Below are 15899 nucleotides of genomic sequence, written 5' to 3' on the forward strand. Positions count from 1 at the left end.
GAATTGATAGTAGAACAGCAAGAAGGGCTTTGACTATTTGACTAGCTTACTTTCTTGTGGTTTCTCATGGCACGTACTGCTTACATTTTAATTTGATACCGTGATTGGCTAAAACCAACCTATGGTAGGCGGGCACAAGGTTTCGCTTCACCCAATCAGCTGGGAGAGTTCTGCTCCTTTCCCCAAACGGATTTAATAGGAGCAGTCCCAGGATGATAATGTGTAGAAGGTTGAGAGCTACACATTATCAATCTGACTGGCCAGATTAGAAGTGATAGGCTGCTAGCCAAAAAGCTCCTTGGTAGTTCAGGTGTTGTTGGAGTCTTCACCTCACTGGATTTTTGCTTATTTGGAAGTTGGTGCAGTTGTGCCAGAAACCTTTAGATCTCTGCAAAATTAAAAGAAATACAGCGAGCTAGCTGGAAGTGAATTATGGTCCTTAATTGCATACAATTTCCAGATTCCTGAAGGTGCCACATTCTTCTGTATACACAGTTCTGTGCAAATATAAACACCATATGAAGTGTCTCACCACCGTACGGTCAGGAAGGAGACGGGTTATGAGTTCCAGACATGAACTTGACATCAACTTAAAATGTTAACCCCCAAAAACCAATCAGACCATGTGACGATGTTGGCTGAGGCTGACAAGAAAATGTTATTATACAATCGAGTTAAATTCATTTCCAAAAATACTTTACTACTTTGTTGTTGCAACTCATGTTGTGAAGGAGGAAAGATGGAGGGGAAGGATTGAAGGAAGCCAGGATAGATGGATGGATAAACAAATATTCCCATTTTGTTTTCTTATTCCATTCTTAAAGCACCCCCCCCCCCTTTTACCTAAAAAGAACTAAGTTATTTCTCATCAGGACATTTTATACTTCAAAATAACTGAGGTGGATGATCCTAGGGACGTCCCTCCCAGTGCACCATCAATATACAATATTAGGAAACCACACAAAAAAAAAGATGCTTGGCTACCCAGATGATGTGTGAATAACAAGAACCCCCAAACTTGAGCTGGAAGAGCAGAAGTATATCATCTTGTTCTTGCAGCCCTGATACAGAGAACAAAATCATCGGTTCTTGTGGGGTATGTATTGCCTTTTATCTAATCACACAAAACGTGCAAATTATTTCCCACACCATCCTGTTTTTATTGCTTGGTTCCCATATACCCTCGGTTTCTTACATCTCAGACTTTTTCTTCCATACTGGTCCGTCTCGTCGTCTGCCACCTCCTTCCTGCATGCTTCTCTCTCCTTGTGTGTGGATGGAGCTGGTGGGATAGTGGGTCTGTTAGTGAGCAGCAGAGGAACCTGTCAGATGCGATTGGAGGAGAATAATCCTCTGTCCTTTGAGTCCTTTGCTTTCTTAGATTTTTTTTTTTAATATCTTTTGAGAGTAGAGAAGAGGGGGGGTTCTTTGATGCTCTACGGATCCCATTTGAGACCGAGGCATTAAATGCGGATTTACAGTTTCTGTCACCGATTCTCCCCCTTCCCTCCCCTGACTGTTTGTCCAATCCTCATTTCCCCTTCTTTCCCATCAACCTGCACCTCTCTTTTATGTCCAAATTCTGGGCATAACCAGCACTCTTTCCCTGTAGTTGTAGACTTGTGGGAAAAAGCTAAATCTTCATGGTGGGACACAATAGTATTCTGACAGGGCTGTTGAGCAGGCTGCAAAGCAAGGAGCCAATAAGACGTCGGCAGCCACTTGAAATCAAATCCTCCATGCCTTACCCTCAGTAAGCGCACTGTCACTGAGGTTCCACTCCAATGTGCTTCCCATTAAGCCTGCTATATATGGCAGAAGTGGCCACTGAAGACGCCACAGCAGACGTGCCACATTTGATAAGTCTTTGGATGGAGATGGATGTACATGAAAAACACTCCTCCAAGGAGGCTTCTGTTTAATGCTTTATGGGCTTATTTCCTCTGTTCCTCTTTGTCATCTGAGATTCGAAACATGAAGGGTTCCACGTGATTGTGGATCATCTGATGCAGAAACCTGACATGTGTGAGTGTGTGTGTGTTAGGAGTTAATATACTTTCATGTACATGTGAAGAAATCGTCCTTTTCTGCGTGCAGCGAGGCTACACCTGTGAACTCTCCGCCAGTATTCACCGGGTCACTCCGCGTTTCTCGCGCCAAACTCACACGGTTTGAGACCCAGCTGAGACGCTCTCTCACACAGATGAGATATGACATGTTGAGCAAATACTGCGGTGGATGCACACCGTTCAGCCCCGAGTGAAGAACAATCATGCGTGACGTGCAGCCGCACAGGACCATGTAGGCTAACCTTTCCGCTGCTGATGAATGAGTCACAACCCAGATGCCGACGGTGACCTTACCCGATGTGTGAGCCTCTGACGGGGCTACACCCCGTCTCTGGATAAGCAAAGCTGTTTGTTTTTGTTTGTAATATATATTATAGTAGGCCTTTTTGTTGGAGTAATTTCAAAATCACATTGATTTTAAAATAATGTCTGATTATTATTTTTTTTGGATACAAAATGAACAAACATACAGAGTTGGTGTTGTTGCATTTTTAAGTAGCAAGTTGCACGCAACAGGATATTCATCACCACTTCAAAGACAAATAGCACCTTCTGCATCTTATGACCAAGTAGTGGGAAACTGCTTAAAAGGGGCAATACTCATCTGCAGCGTTAAAAATGGCCTTCATTATTTCTTGTTTAAAAAACAAGGCATCGTCTTGTTGGTTGCCAACATGGAAAGCGTTAGTTCCAAAATTCCCACAATTTCAACGCATCTTGTAAAATAAAAAACATTGCGAAGATCAGTAATTAACTTTTAGGATGTCATAAAAGTTCACAAAACTCTGACAAAATGAGTCTTTCTCCTGACTGTGGGAGTTTTGTGTCACTGTTTAAGCCATGCGGCTGAACGCTGAACACCTGACTATAAGGGCCACAGCATGCTGTGTTCAGTGACCCGACGGAACCATGGCTTCAATAACAAGCATTCTTTAGATATTGGACTATGTCAAATGCAAAACCACAGCAGTTCATGTTCTGGTGCACGTCTGCGTGCAGTTGTGAATAATCAACCTTGGTATCCAAAAACAGGAGTGGCGGTAGAAAGCTATGGTGTAGCTGTTTCCAGCAGTCTGAACCTGCAGCCTGCTGAATCTGCCCCCTTAGCGCCACATAGAATCCCTTTTACCTTAACATATGACTGCCAGCACACGTGCTATATAGAAAAAAAAAGACTGCATGGAAAGAGGTTGATGAGAGATTACTTTTTGATTTAACAAATGAGGCTGGAATGTTAATGCTATGAAATCTTTAAAACCTGACTGACTCATTGGCCCCAGAATTTATCAACCAAGAATACGCTTTCCACTGGAACTGTAAATATAAGTAACTTTCACACTTCATATAATTTAGCATTTCTGTCTCTGAGGTTCTTCTAAATGTTTCGTCTGCGTTGTTGAGCAGTCATCAGACCAAAGAAAAAAAAAAAAAAGATGATTTCCATTAATTATAATTGAAAGAAGCCCTATAAAGTCAGAAGTGTGAGCGAGCATTAACGAATAATAAAAAGCAATTGAGTTTTTATTATAGCAGCTGCATTTTTGCAGATGTTGTTATGAACCAGTAGTGTGGTGAAAGAAAAATGATTGTCCTGTGCATCTCTGTAATGTGTTATTCCGCATTCAAATTAATGACGCGGTTGTGTCTCACTCTTGTTGTGATTGTGATTCATGGCAAACCAAGCATCACATAAAAAATACAGCTGAGGGAAAATCAACAGCAAATAGGGCTGCTGTTCGGCGTGCAGAAAGGGAAACTGTTTGCTTGCTCAGAGGAAATTTGTCCACCCATAAAACACAATTTGTTCGCAATCTCACATTCACGATTTAAGGCGCGCAGGTGGCAGTCTGGATCAGAAGTAAGGGGAAAATCGTAAATTTAAAACCAATTTAAATCAAAAATATGGTCACATAAGAATCACACCCTTCTTTATTAATAAAGAACTGACCTTATTGGGCAGTGTTAGACGCAGGTTCATAATAGCAACGCTGACCCAGGCGCTGCATCGACCATTAGGGCCGATCTCTTTGTGGAGGCTGTTATAGCTGCACATTGCGGGGGTTCAGGAAATGAAGATGGGGGTGATTACGATGATGGTGCTGGCTGTCATAGTTTTCCCAAAGGCTTTGGCATCGGGTTCACCATCTCAGGCTCATGACCTCTGTCACCTCCCCCCCGGGGGAGACTCTTGCCAGGTGAGAAAAAAAAACACACACACAACAGAAAGCAGTTTGGCTGTATGTTTGCTCCCTGCAGCAAGGTTATGTTTGGTTAATACGGCTGTCCTACTTTCCTAAATGCGTTCATGCCGGGGTTGAACAATGACCGTGTGGGAATAAAAAATAGGAGAATTGTGAGTTGTTTTGTTTCGCTTTATCAGAATGAGATCGTTTTAACCTTAGCTTCAGGAGGGCATACAAAACAGATTGTTCAGGAAATATTTAGATATAATTGGTGATCACAATAAACACTCTATGAACCATTTTTGTTGTCCTGGTGATGAGAAATCCTACATTTAAACTGAAAAACAGCAATGTTAAAGCTAGTGATGAGTGCAAAGTATACAGAGGCCTTGGAGCTCGTGTCATTCTTACTGAAACAGGGGGAGGCACTGCCTCTGGGTTGGAGCTTTCAAGAAACACAAAGTTCCTGTGACTGATGATGTTCAAAGCTTGGCTGTTTCACTTTGCGCTTCATTATTTGAAAAAAATATTTTGAAGAGTTTGATTTGGTAATCTCAACTCAACTCAAACTTTATTTATAAAGCACATTTTGTCATGATTTGAGTTATTGGTCTTAGTGTTAGTCTAGTGGTTATTTATGTTCTGGATTGGTTTAGTTTCTGTCCCCTTCCACTTATTTTCTGTCAGCTTGTTTCCTCCTTCAGCCCTGATGACCTCCACCTGTTCTGGCTAATTAGCTCACTCTGCTCACCTTTGTTCTCCTGCATATTTAAGCCTGCCTCCTCTGCCACTTCCCTGCCAGAACGTCTCTATCCTCACGGTGTGAACTGCCTGCCTGCCTGCCTGCCTGCCTGCCTGCCTGCCTGCGCAGAAATGTGTCCCTGTATAAGTCATTGGCTTAAGTCCTCTAAAGGGGTTCTCAAACTTGGACAGGGACCCCTTAGCTGCGGTAAAAAAAATTTCCAAGGACCCCTTTAGATTCATTCTGATAGTATTTTTCAACAGCCATTTGTACTGTTAAATACATTAGGAGTTATGTATGTTTTAATATTAGAGATTTGGTGGGGATTAGATCCTCATTCTCGATAAAGCCAAACTCCATTTAACTGTTGTCATACTTCCTAATTTTAGCTGATTTGGCTTTTACCTTACTTGATGAAGAGGACGGAGTTAAATATTTTTTACCATTGTGTTACTTAGCTCAACCCCGACACATCCTCAGCAGTGCCTCCTCAGGCCTGACAATATGCATTTCACGGACCCCCAACCCGTGGTTTGAGGGCCGCTACAACCATGTTGGAGGGCTGAATGCTGTTATGTGTTGTCAGATCCTCAAAAGAGATAATAAGTAATCAGGTGAACATAAATCTTAATATATACCATCAGAACTACAAATTTACTTTCAGATTTTTTTTTCATGCTGTTCAGTTTTTAGTGTAGTTTTTCTTAAATCCAGTTTGGTCCACTAAATCCATTATGGTCCACTAAAAGAAGTTAAATGTTTTTTAAGAAATGTGTATTTTCTGTGTAAAATCTACAACAGTCTAAACAGAGCTGAAATAAATATGAATGCAGTGATTTACTTTGGCCCTCTGTGACTGTAAGGGGATCAGCCAGAGGAGTTTTTGTGCTTGCGATTAATCAACAGTGTGGAAGTGGAGAGGGCGAGTCTGGCTTCAGCTAAGAGGGACTGCTCAGTTGAAGCCAGACTGTGAATGCCTTTAGGCCTACATTTCTTAACTTTGTAAGGAAACATCCAGCATGTTAGGTAAAATCATCTTTTTCCTGAGCTGCTGTTTATCATCCAGTCCCTATCGTTTTTTCCCGTCTGTTGTGGGAGCTATAATAACTCAAATACTTCAGGAAGTCCTGCCCTCTGCCTCTGCTGGCAGTTCCTTTGGCCCCTCTCAGAAAGGCATCCGTTTTGTCGTTACTCATATGACATTCACTACATCAGAAATTGTCATTTCAGTCAGACATAATGCAGGATTGCTGAGATTAGGTGGGTGATCAGTCTCTGATCCATTCTGCTCTCCGATCAGGCAGCCAGCCCCCCATCTACACTGGAACTGTTATCTGTGGCGGGCAAAGAGCAACTTTGGGTCTTCTGTGGCGGGGGGTTAAACTCTCTGGCAGTTTATTTATTCATTGAACCATTTCTTTTTGTAAAAGGATTTAGGCTAGTTTTATGTTCCTTTGTTTAAAATACAGTACATTGTAATCCTTTTACTGGGATTTACTTAACTTTCCATTTCGTATTTACTCTGAACCTTTTCTGTTTCATGTCAGTTCGACGATTAATAAAAGACTCACTATTGTCATCTTTTTTTCTAATTCAGCACAAAATATTTTACATTTGTACACTGTATTTTATGACATAACAAAATTACTTAATTTTCCAGATGTATTTATTTACATGGTGTGCTTTAATTTTGGTTGGGGAAAAATTACAACATGAGTCAACAAATCCAGTCATTAAAAAGGACAGAAACTAAAAAAAAGTTTAGCTCTGTTTGCTGGTTATCTCTCTCCCTGTGTCCTCTATCCCTCTCTCTAGTCGCCTACTTTCTGCTCCCTCTCTCCTCACCTTGGTTCCCTGTTCTGCTATCATGCTTCAGTTCAATATAAAACAGCTCAGTTCATCTTCAAAGGTTACACAAATAAGTTGCAAAGCACTGTGTAAAAAAAAAACGGGTAGCATCGCAAATAGCAGAACCGAGGGCGCCACGCCACCTTCCATCAGCGTTGCATGCCGACTGAAAAAAATACCGTAGTACATATAAATATATCTATCTATCGATCAATAGATATAGATCGATAGATATAAAGATTTTACTAACTCAAATAGAAAATGTTTCTCTCACATGTAGTAATGTTTTGAAAAATTATACCTGCCTATAATCCAATGATCGCAGCTCCAGTTCTAACCCCCCTGGAGGACTCTGTCTGGGTCACTCCAAAACATTAATATTACTTTTAGAAGTATAATTGTAATTAAAAAAAAAAAGAAGAGAAGATTGCTTCAAATCTAAATCTGCCAGAGGTATGAATAATTTGGGACTTAATGTACTTCATATGACCTCACTTGAAAAAAAAAAAGAAAAAAAGAAAAACCTGTTCACTTTAAAGAAATAGTCAGATATTTCAAACTCAAGCTCGAAGGAAACTGCCGCCATCCCTAATTGCTTCCATGCAGGGCTTCATTTAACCTGTCTGGGGAGTCACCTTGGAATACTGATGCTTTTCTTCCCTCTCTGGCACGCTCATCCTATCATCTCACCCACTCCCACTTTTCCCTACAATGCTATTAGAATTTTGCTGCCTTATTTTTGCCTATATGATTGGGATGCTTGTGATCACCTATCACAAGTTAAAAAAAAAAAACATAAGAGACAGGACTTCATAAAGGAGAAGAAACCCATCGGAATACTTTATTACGTTTGTACTTAAAGTTAAATAGCGTTCTAAAGAAGTCTGGGGGAGTCTCTTATCCATCTTTACATTAGGCTTATACAGGAGGAGGATGTTAGTTGAGTTCTTATTCAGCTGTCTTATGCTGGCTCATATTAATGCAGTGTGGGCTCATACATAGTGTAATGAAGGATGATTATTTGGTTTAAGGGGACATCAAGATGGAGTTTGAGCAGAATGTGTCCCTCCAGGGTTTCCTAATGAGCAAACATGGCCCATGTTTTGCTCTCTTATGCAATTACACAGCAACTCTGACTTAAATGTGTGTGATAAGAACAGCAAAGATTACAAAGATCATTACTGTTTCACTCGGTTACTGGGATTATTTTAATTTCACGTTCATGTCACCCATCATAGAAAACGTGTTCTTTTCTCAGTTTTGTTCCAGGCCTGTGCACTGTTGCTCAGCAGATACACCGCTAGAAAACATCTTGTCTTAGATGCAGATCACAAGCCTACATGCATGTTTCTGATGATGCTGATAAGAAACGGGGACTTTTTCTTTTTCAGTTTGAAAAAGCGTTGATAATTCCCTTCCAAGCAATAATGCATAATTAATCAACAGAGCTATTAAAACTTACCATTAACTTACTAAAACAAACTTACTATTAGGTCCAAAGCACAGATACTGACACATACTGACTTAGTAGGACTCGGGAAGGAAAGTGTGTCTCCTACTAGTATATCTGTTTGTATTAGTGTGTTTAATAACAGCTTCTATTAAACACACTAAATACTCTTATGTTATACTATATCTTATTTACGCAACATCATGTCATTTCGGTCTCTTCTGTTTTCTGTGTTACAGGGTTACACAGAGTGCCACACACATTAACTCTCTAGGCACGGTTCCAGTACCGTTCACAAGATACCATTTTAATTTTTTTTTTTTCAATTTCAAAACCACCAAAATGTTTAGTCATGCAGTTTTTACAGTTTAGGTCCCTTTAATAAGATGCCAGCGAAAGAGTAAGTTGAGGTCTTTATTTTATTTTTTATTTTTTTTTGACTGTCTGGAGTGGAGTTGCTCTCCACCTCAATGGCATACAGTATTAATATTTAATAGCCAGAGGAATATTTAAACCAGGCATTCATAAATCAATTCTTCTTATTAGAACAACAAATGTCTGAAACAAATTAATGTTTGAGATCACACTGGATTAAAATGTATGCCACTACTTGTAGCTGACGTAGAATTTAATGGGTTCATCATTTTCTTAATATCTTTAACAGAAAGAAAAATGTATCTGCATATCATGATCTCACTCCCTAATTCTGTGTCTACAGTATGTATGAAAATGAAAACAACAGTGAATAAATGTCATAGACATTCTTAAACCTGGAATATTATACAATCAAAGTAATACTTGTCTGTTTTACATAAAAGCAACTAGATCATGTTGTACAGCTTTGATTTTAATGTTTGTATTTACACCAGGGGTGTCAAACCTACGGCCCACGGGCCGATTCCGGCCCACCGAACAATTTAGTGCGGCCCGGTGGCTAAATGCATTATCATTATTCATTATTTTTGTCCCCCAGTGTCCTGTCTGGCAATGTGGCAATAAGAATTGTTGTCTTAATGCCAAAAAGAGCTCATCAGATTTGACTTTCACAAGTGGAGCAGTACTGCTTTTGCCACAGTGCTCCGCTTGGTTAATGAATGGGAATAGTTTTATTATGATTCATGCGGGGGAATATCTCAAATGATATGGACACTACAATGGGAAAGTAGGTGAGGAAAGGAAGAACAAGAAGAAAAAAAGAAAAGGTGAAAGAAAGAGGAGATAAAAGGAAGAGAATGATAAAACACTTATTGAAAAAAACATGTAATTCGTTTAATTGAAAATCTTCAGTTCCTATATTGTCCACGAGGGGCGCTGTGTTTTCATCAGCAGATGGTAGCACTGAGCTTCAGATGCGGAAAATTTATTTTAAATCATTTCTTAATTTTTATCTGTTTGATGTATTTTGTCATGCAGGACAGTGTTTTTAAGTTCCAAAAAATGTGAATAAATGTTTTTCAACATTGTATAATCACTGTGATCAGTTCTTATGCATAATGCACAAGTAAATGTTTAACTGAGAAAAAGTATTGTTGAAATTGCACATGCTTTTCTTAAAAACGCTGAGGTTATTCATAATATATTGTGTAAAAGTGAAACTCATTTAATATAAAAATCAACAAAAAGTCCACTTTTATTAGTTCTATTTAATCTTGCAATGAGTTTACTCATGTGGTCCTCTTGAGATCAGATTAAGCTGTATGCGGCCCCTAAACAAAAATGAGTTTGACACCCCTGATTGACACGGTGGGACTGAGGTTTAGTTTTCCTGAAAGCAGACCAAGCCATCATGAAACCTTAAAGCCACAACCAATCACCGCCACCTCCCTCCCTACCCACAAAGCTGTGCTTGCTCTAGCTGTATTTGTAGATTCCTATTGCAGTTAAATCATCCATAAAGTGTGACAAGAAGTAGAAACAAGATACCTAACATTGAATTATGTTTGACCAATATGTTTGTAAAAATCCCTGATAAATTTCAGGAATTTCAGTTCTATCTACACATATCCCCCTGTGCAGCGCTTTCTCTTTTCTCTGAACAAAAGCCATTTTCAGAGCTAAGATTCGTAACAATAATGGCTTCATCAATCAGTCGAAGCGTCAACGTTCAGTCGTCAGGACATTGGTCACTTTTGCGCTAATGTTCCTAATGCTTCATTCAGACATGCCTGTGAAAGTGAGGGACTGAGTGCAATATTTGCCCTTCGCGCGAGAATGGGCAATAAATCGAGTGTGGTCTATTATTTGGAAGTAGAGCTTATCCCGGCCGTCACTAGGTGAAAAGTAGGGTGCACCCTGGACAGACCACCTGCACCATCACAGGTGTGGGATATTAGAAATATCTCAATATAGTCCAAGGTTTTCACACAACTATAGCTGCAACTGTTCAGGAAGAAGCAAATCTCACTCTGTCACATTTGAAGGCACGTTTAGATGCAAAACCCATCACAGTTCTTATGAACTTGAGACAAATATGTGATTTCCTACATTGGATGGCATTTCCCCCAGTGGAACAATAAAGTATTTTTTATTCTGATTTCCAAAGTCATCTTTAAGAGGTGCATTTAATTTTTAATTTTTTTTATCTATCACAATATCTTGTCCTTCATTTCAGAAATTGAATCTCAAATATAGATTCAGTAGACATGGAGTGAAATATTTCAAGTCTGTATTTCTTGTAATTGTTATGATTATTGCTTAGAGATAATAAAAAAACATTGATTTGGTGCCTCAAAAATTTCTTTTTTAGCAAAGATCAGTAAAAATTATATTTTAAGCAGAAATGCCAGACTTCTGAATAGTGTGTTCATTTCTCTGGACTGGATGTTAGGTTGGGCCTCCTTTTTCATGAATTTCTGCATCAATGCGATGTGATATGGCCTTTATTGCCAGCAACAATTAGAAACACAGTGGAATGGTTTAAAAGATTTATTGACATCAACATGTGGTAAAGGGTCACCTGGGTAGACAACGTAAGCATTATTGTAAGAACAATGAAATGGAGAATACTGATGAGATAACAGGTGGGGACCGCTTACTGTTAATGCAGATGAGGAAAGTCCAGGAGGTGGTGATCGCACCCACTGAATCTGCTTTTAGCAGGTGCCTGTGGATGGAGGGTGTGGTTATGTTGTCTCTTTGTTCACTTTTTTGCAACGAACGGCTTTTGCTGGAGTGGAGAGCGTTGGAGGGTGGACAGGCAGGTGAATGTGAGAAAGGTAGCTGAGGGATCTCCTCATTGCCAGAGGAGCAATGAGGCGATTCACCAAAGTAACTTGAGTTGATTTCTCTGGAAACCGAAGGAGCTGGGAAGCAGACCACGGCAACGTTGGAAATCGAGCATGAAGGTGAACAGTTCCTGCAAAAAGGGACAAACTTGGATCAGTAAAACATTGTTGAGGACAAGAGCAAAGCAAGGGAAGGTGAGCCTGACTGCCATGCTGTGAGTAATAACAATCTGGCGTCTGCCTCAGGGCATCTGCTCATCTTTAAGCTCCTCCTGATTAGTCCTCATGCACCGCAGCTGCAGAGCAACACATACCAGTCACAGCCTGCAAGGAAGAGGTAGGAGAGACACTAATACAGAGCACCATATGAAGCACTCCCAGTTAACGGGCTGGGAGTGCTTCGTATGGTGTGTTCACGGATAACAAAAGGGTAGGAATTCTGAGTTTCCGACTAGCTGGTCAGCTGTCATGTCTGATTAAGCAGAAAGCCATCTGTTTCCAGTCACTTAAATTATTGCATTTCAGGTTTTACCAGCAAAAAAAATATAACAAGCATGTAGGCGCCCAATGTTGCGTTAGATAAACTCAGTGAATGGCAGCAGTCTATGAGCAGACAAACCTGTGTTTTCAATATAGGCCAAGAGGTTTTAACCAGTTTTATGCCTCCATATTTCATTTCTTAGGTTCAGAAAACATCTTTCTAAAATAAGATCTTTCTATTAAAAATGTTTGGTCTGTATTTGACCACAAGTTCCTCCAAAACCAGCTTCCATTGTTTAGCTTCAGCACAGATCCACCCTCTTGCTATCATGACCTTTGATTAAAAAAATTATTTGTCATCAACAGTCCGTAATTTCAAAAATGACATGTTCAGTCGGATAACAGCGCAGTCCGCTTGCTTGCGAAATCTTTAAAGACATTGTCTCAAAAACTCTGCAAACAAGAATTGATCTAAGCTCTTTACAATGATCTTAACCAGTGGGCAGTTTTAAGGGGCAGCACAGGGGCACTGTGGTTCCCTCCCACATTCCATTATTTGGCAACTTTATGCATGGTTGTTTATCCCTGTGTTGGCCCTGGGTGATCTGACCAGGGTGTACATCTGGTGCTAAAATATGCTCCAGCTCCTTTGCAACCTTCAACACAATTAGGTGGGTCCAGAAAATGGTTGAGTGGGTTAATGTTACCATGTATTCATTAAAGGGCAAGGATAAAACGTGGCCAGTGTTACACATTGCATAATAAACCAGCTTCTGCCAAAGTAATTATTTCATTTGTTAGCCTCTGGGTCTAAGTTCATTTCCACAGTCCTGATTTTCTGGTGTCGGCGCTGATCAGAGATAGACTCTTGATGTTTTTTTGGGTTCTAACTCTGATTTCAATTAGTGAGTGCACTCTAACTTTGCTAGTGCCCTTACCTGATGGCTTCACCCTTTGGGAGCTATTTAAAGTATACTAGGAAATGTAACACGCTGTTTCATACGGGTCGACTTCTACTGTTCAAGAACAGAACTGCAGGGAGTGTGTTAAGATAAACAATGAAAGTTGTTAAAACCCGATCAGTCCAGTGCACTTTAATTCACTCAGATCATGTGCATGAACTAATAACCCTGAATAAACTTTGCCCCATTGTGTTGTACAAATATTCCGGAAAAAATCTCATTTTCTAAAATCTCACCATTATCTTATCTATTTTACTTTGATAGTTGTTATTGTTTTATAATTGGACAAGTTTTGCATCTTATAAATATCACTAAGTTCATGTTATACGATACATGAGCAGTTACTAGCACCCCTGGCCAAAAGAAATTTAAGTTTCTACTATTTAGTAGTCTAGAAATACATTTTCTAGTTTTTAAAATAATTGATTAGCTCTTCACAGTCAGTTGCAAATAATCCTTAGCTGGCATTAGGTATCAGGGTGAAATCCCTAAACCTGTTGTTAGACGCTTTGCTGCTGGAAAGTTATCTGGGTTTCTCCTGATGCATGATAATTCCCATTCTCATGTGGCAAGATGATGCAGATCCTGGAGGATGAAGGAACTGATGCCATTGACTGGCCTCCACACTGCCCTGACCTAAATATGACCTTTATTCAGAGGTATATTAAACCTCTGACTCAGAGTAAAGTAGAAAAACATTCAACTGTTTGACCATCGTCTCTTTCATTATTTCATTGTTTCATTTAATAAAAAAAAAACTAATTTTCTTACAATAAGTTGACAATATTAGTGTAATAAGTTTAAAAATAATTTGTTTACTCATTTCATTTTTTATCCCTTTGTCTAAAAGTTGTATTCATCCATCTATCCATCCGTCCGTCCGTCATGTTTTTGGACATTGGGAGGAAGTCAAAGTACTTGGAGAGAATCCACACATCCATAGGAAGAACATGTCGGCTCCTGGCAGAAAGACTCCTGGCCGGGATTTGAACCTTTGAACATTCTTGCTGCAAGGCAACAGTCCTGTAATACTATTTACTTACCACAGTAATTATTAGTTATATTATGAAGTATTTCCAATTCGAGTAGTTTCAGCTGTTCAGTCACTTGAAGAACCACTGTACTGACAGACCCCGGGCTTGCATGCTGACATACCCCATATGCAATTTAAATCCTTCAGAGTTACGCTGCACTATAGGGCTATCCACTTGATAGCCTTGACATCGTTAATCCATTAAACTTTAAATTCAAGAGGATTTTTTTTTTTAGCCCCCCCTGCTCCCAGATTAGCAGTTCAGTGCGTTTCTGTGTCAGCTCAATGAGTTGAAATTAATTTCCCCCACTAATTTAGTAATTGCATGCCAAAGCTTTTTATCTGTGTGCAGAATAAACCGCATCAAACCACTGCTGCTACGCTGCAGGCACGTTAGGTGTTTGAAACATTGGCTTAGTTATCCAATTCTCCTTTTGATGCTGCACGAGCATGCTCACAGAAACTCCTGCACGGGGCTGACAACTGACTGAAAAATTAGCCGCTTTCTGTTCAGTTTGTGAAATTTTGATTGCAGAATAGCGCGTGCTGGGACCTGTCACCAAGACAAAGCCTTCATCCGAACGGAGACACTGAAACATGATAATTTGTACAAGCTTTTAACCACTTTCTGTGAATGTCTGCTCTCGCTGTGAGCACTGTATTACAGAGGATTGCCGCTCTGGATAAGTGCTTGATTCACCGCTGCGGCCTGTTTCAGCCATTGTGAGTAAGCTCCTTTTGACGCACTGAAGTAGACGCCACTTTATTCATATGCCGCTCTTTGTTAGTGTGCGTGAGCACGCACTCGCCGGCGTGGGTGGCATTGGTCGTAATGAGGGAGGGGGATGATGTGGGCACAAATGTGATGATGAGTGACTCTCAATCCCCTCGGAGTGAGTCACTGTACGTCCCCTGGCAACCCCCCCCCCCCCCCCCCCCCCCCTCATTCTCCGGAGCCGACACAGGCATACACCAATAACAGTTTTGCTCTGGCATGGGGCGTATGGACACTGTCCCCGCCGATCACCAACTGCAACTTGACATCTCCGCCTCTGAGCGTGACTCAAGTTCACCGGGGTCGAGCCCGTTGTTCGAGGGCCTCACCCGAATACATGGTGTCTCCTCCGACGTGGATCCACGAGCCCTCAGCCGCCGAGAAACTTGACGGTTTTGGAAATGAGCAACGGCTCTGTTGTGACACCGACTAAAATTGCAGTGCGTTACCACCTTGTAGTGATGTGTAATAGTAACATGGCGTCACTGTTCATATGACGCTGGATTTGCCTGCATGGGGCATGGGTGAGTGGGTGCTTTTCTAGGGGGGGGTATGCTGTCAGGGACTTACAGCTCTCCAGCTTTCAAGGTGCAACGTGCCCGTGTGTGGTGCACTGTTTTCACATATTCTTGCCGGAGGTGTGAGAGTAGTGATAATGGTGTGTCTCGCATACCCAGTCATCTCGTGTCATTCCTGACAGTCGGGCGCTCGCCTCCTCCGCTCCCACACGCAGGCGTCCGCACACCCACAGTCGCCGGCATGTGATCGTTGTCACAAAGGTAAGACGAGACTGCTGACGGCTGGCGATGAGGAAACCATGGGGTCTTTTTGTGCAAGACACAAACCTCCGAGGCAGCTGAGACCTTCAGGAGTGCATCCAGCATCTTGCAGCCGCAGAATCATTCACTGCTAAGTTCTCTCACAATTTGTTCATGTCGTAATAATGTACCTTATATGACCTCAGGTGTTTTGAGTGGCTTTCCACACTGCCCGTTGTGGCTGCACTGTTGGTTGGAACTGTGCTTTCTCTGCCGTCATCCCTAATCCTGTGACTGCAGCTGTACACACACAATGGGTAATCCCATCATGACTCAATTGTGCGTTGAAATAAAGACGCACGTTGGCTGTGAAGA

Source organism: Fundulus heteroclitus, chromosome 6, assembly GCF_011125445.2.
Source record: "Fundulus heteroclitus isolate FHET01 chromosome 6, MU-UCD_Fhet_4.1, whole genome shotgun sequence".
In the NCBI taxonomy this organism is placed as follows: Eukaryota; Metazoa; Chordata; class Actinopteri; order Cyprinodontiformes; family Fundulidae; genus Fundulus; species Fundulus heteroclitus.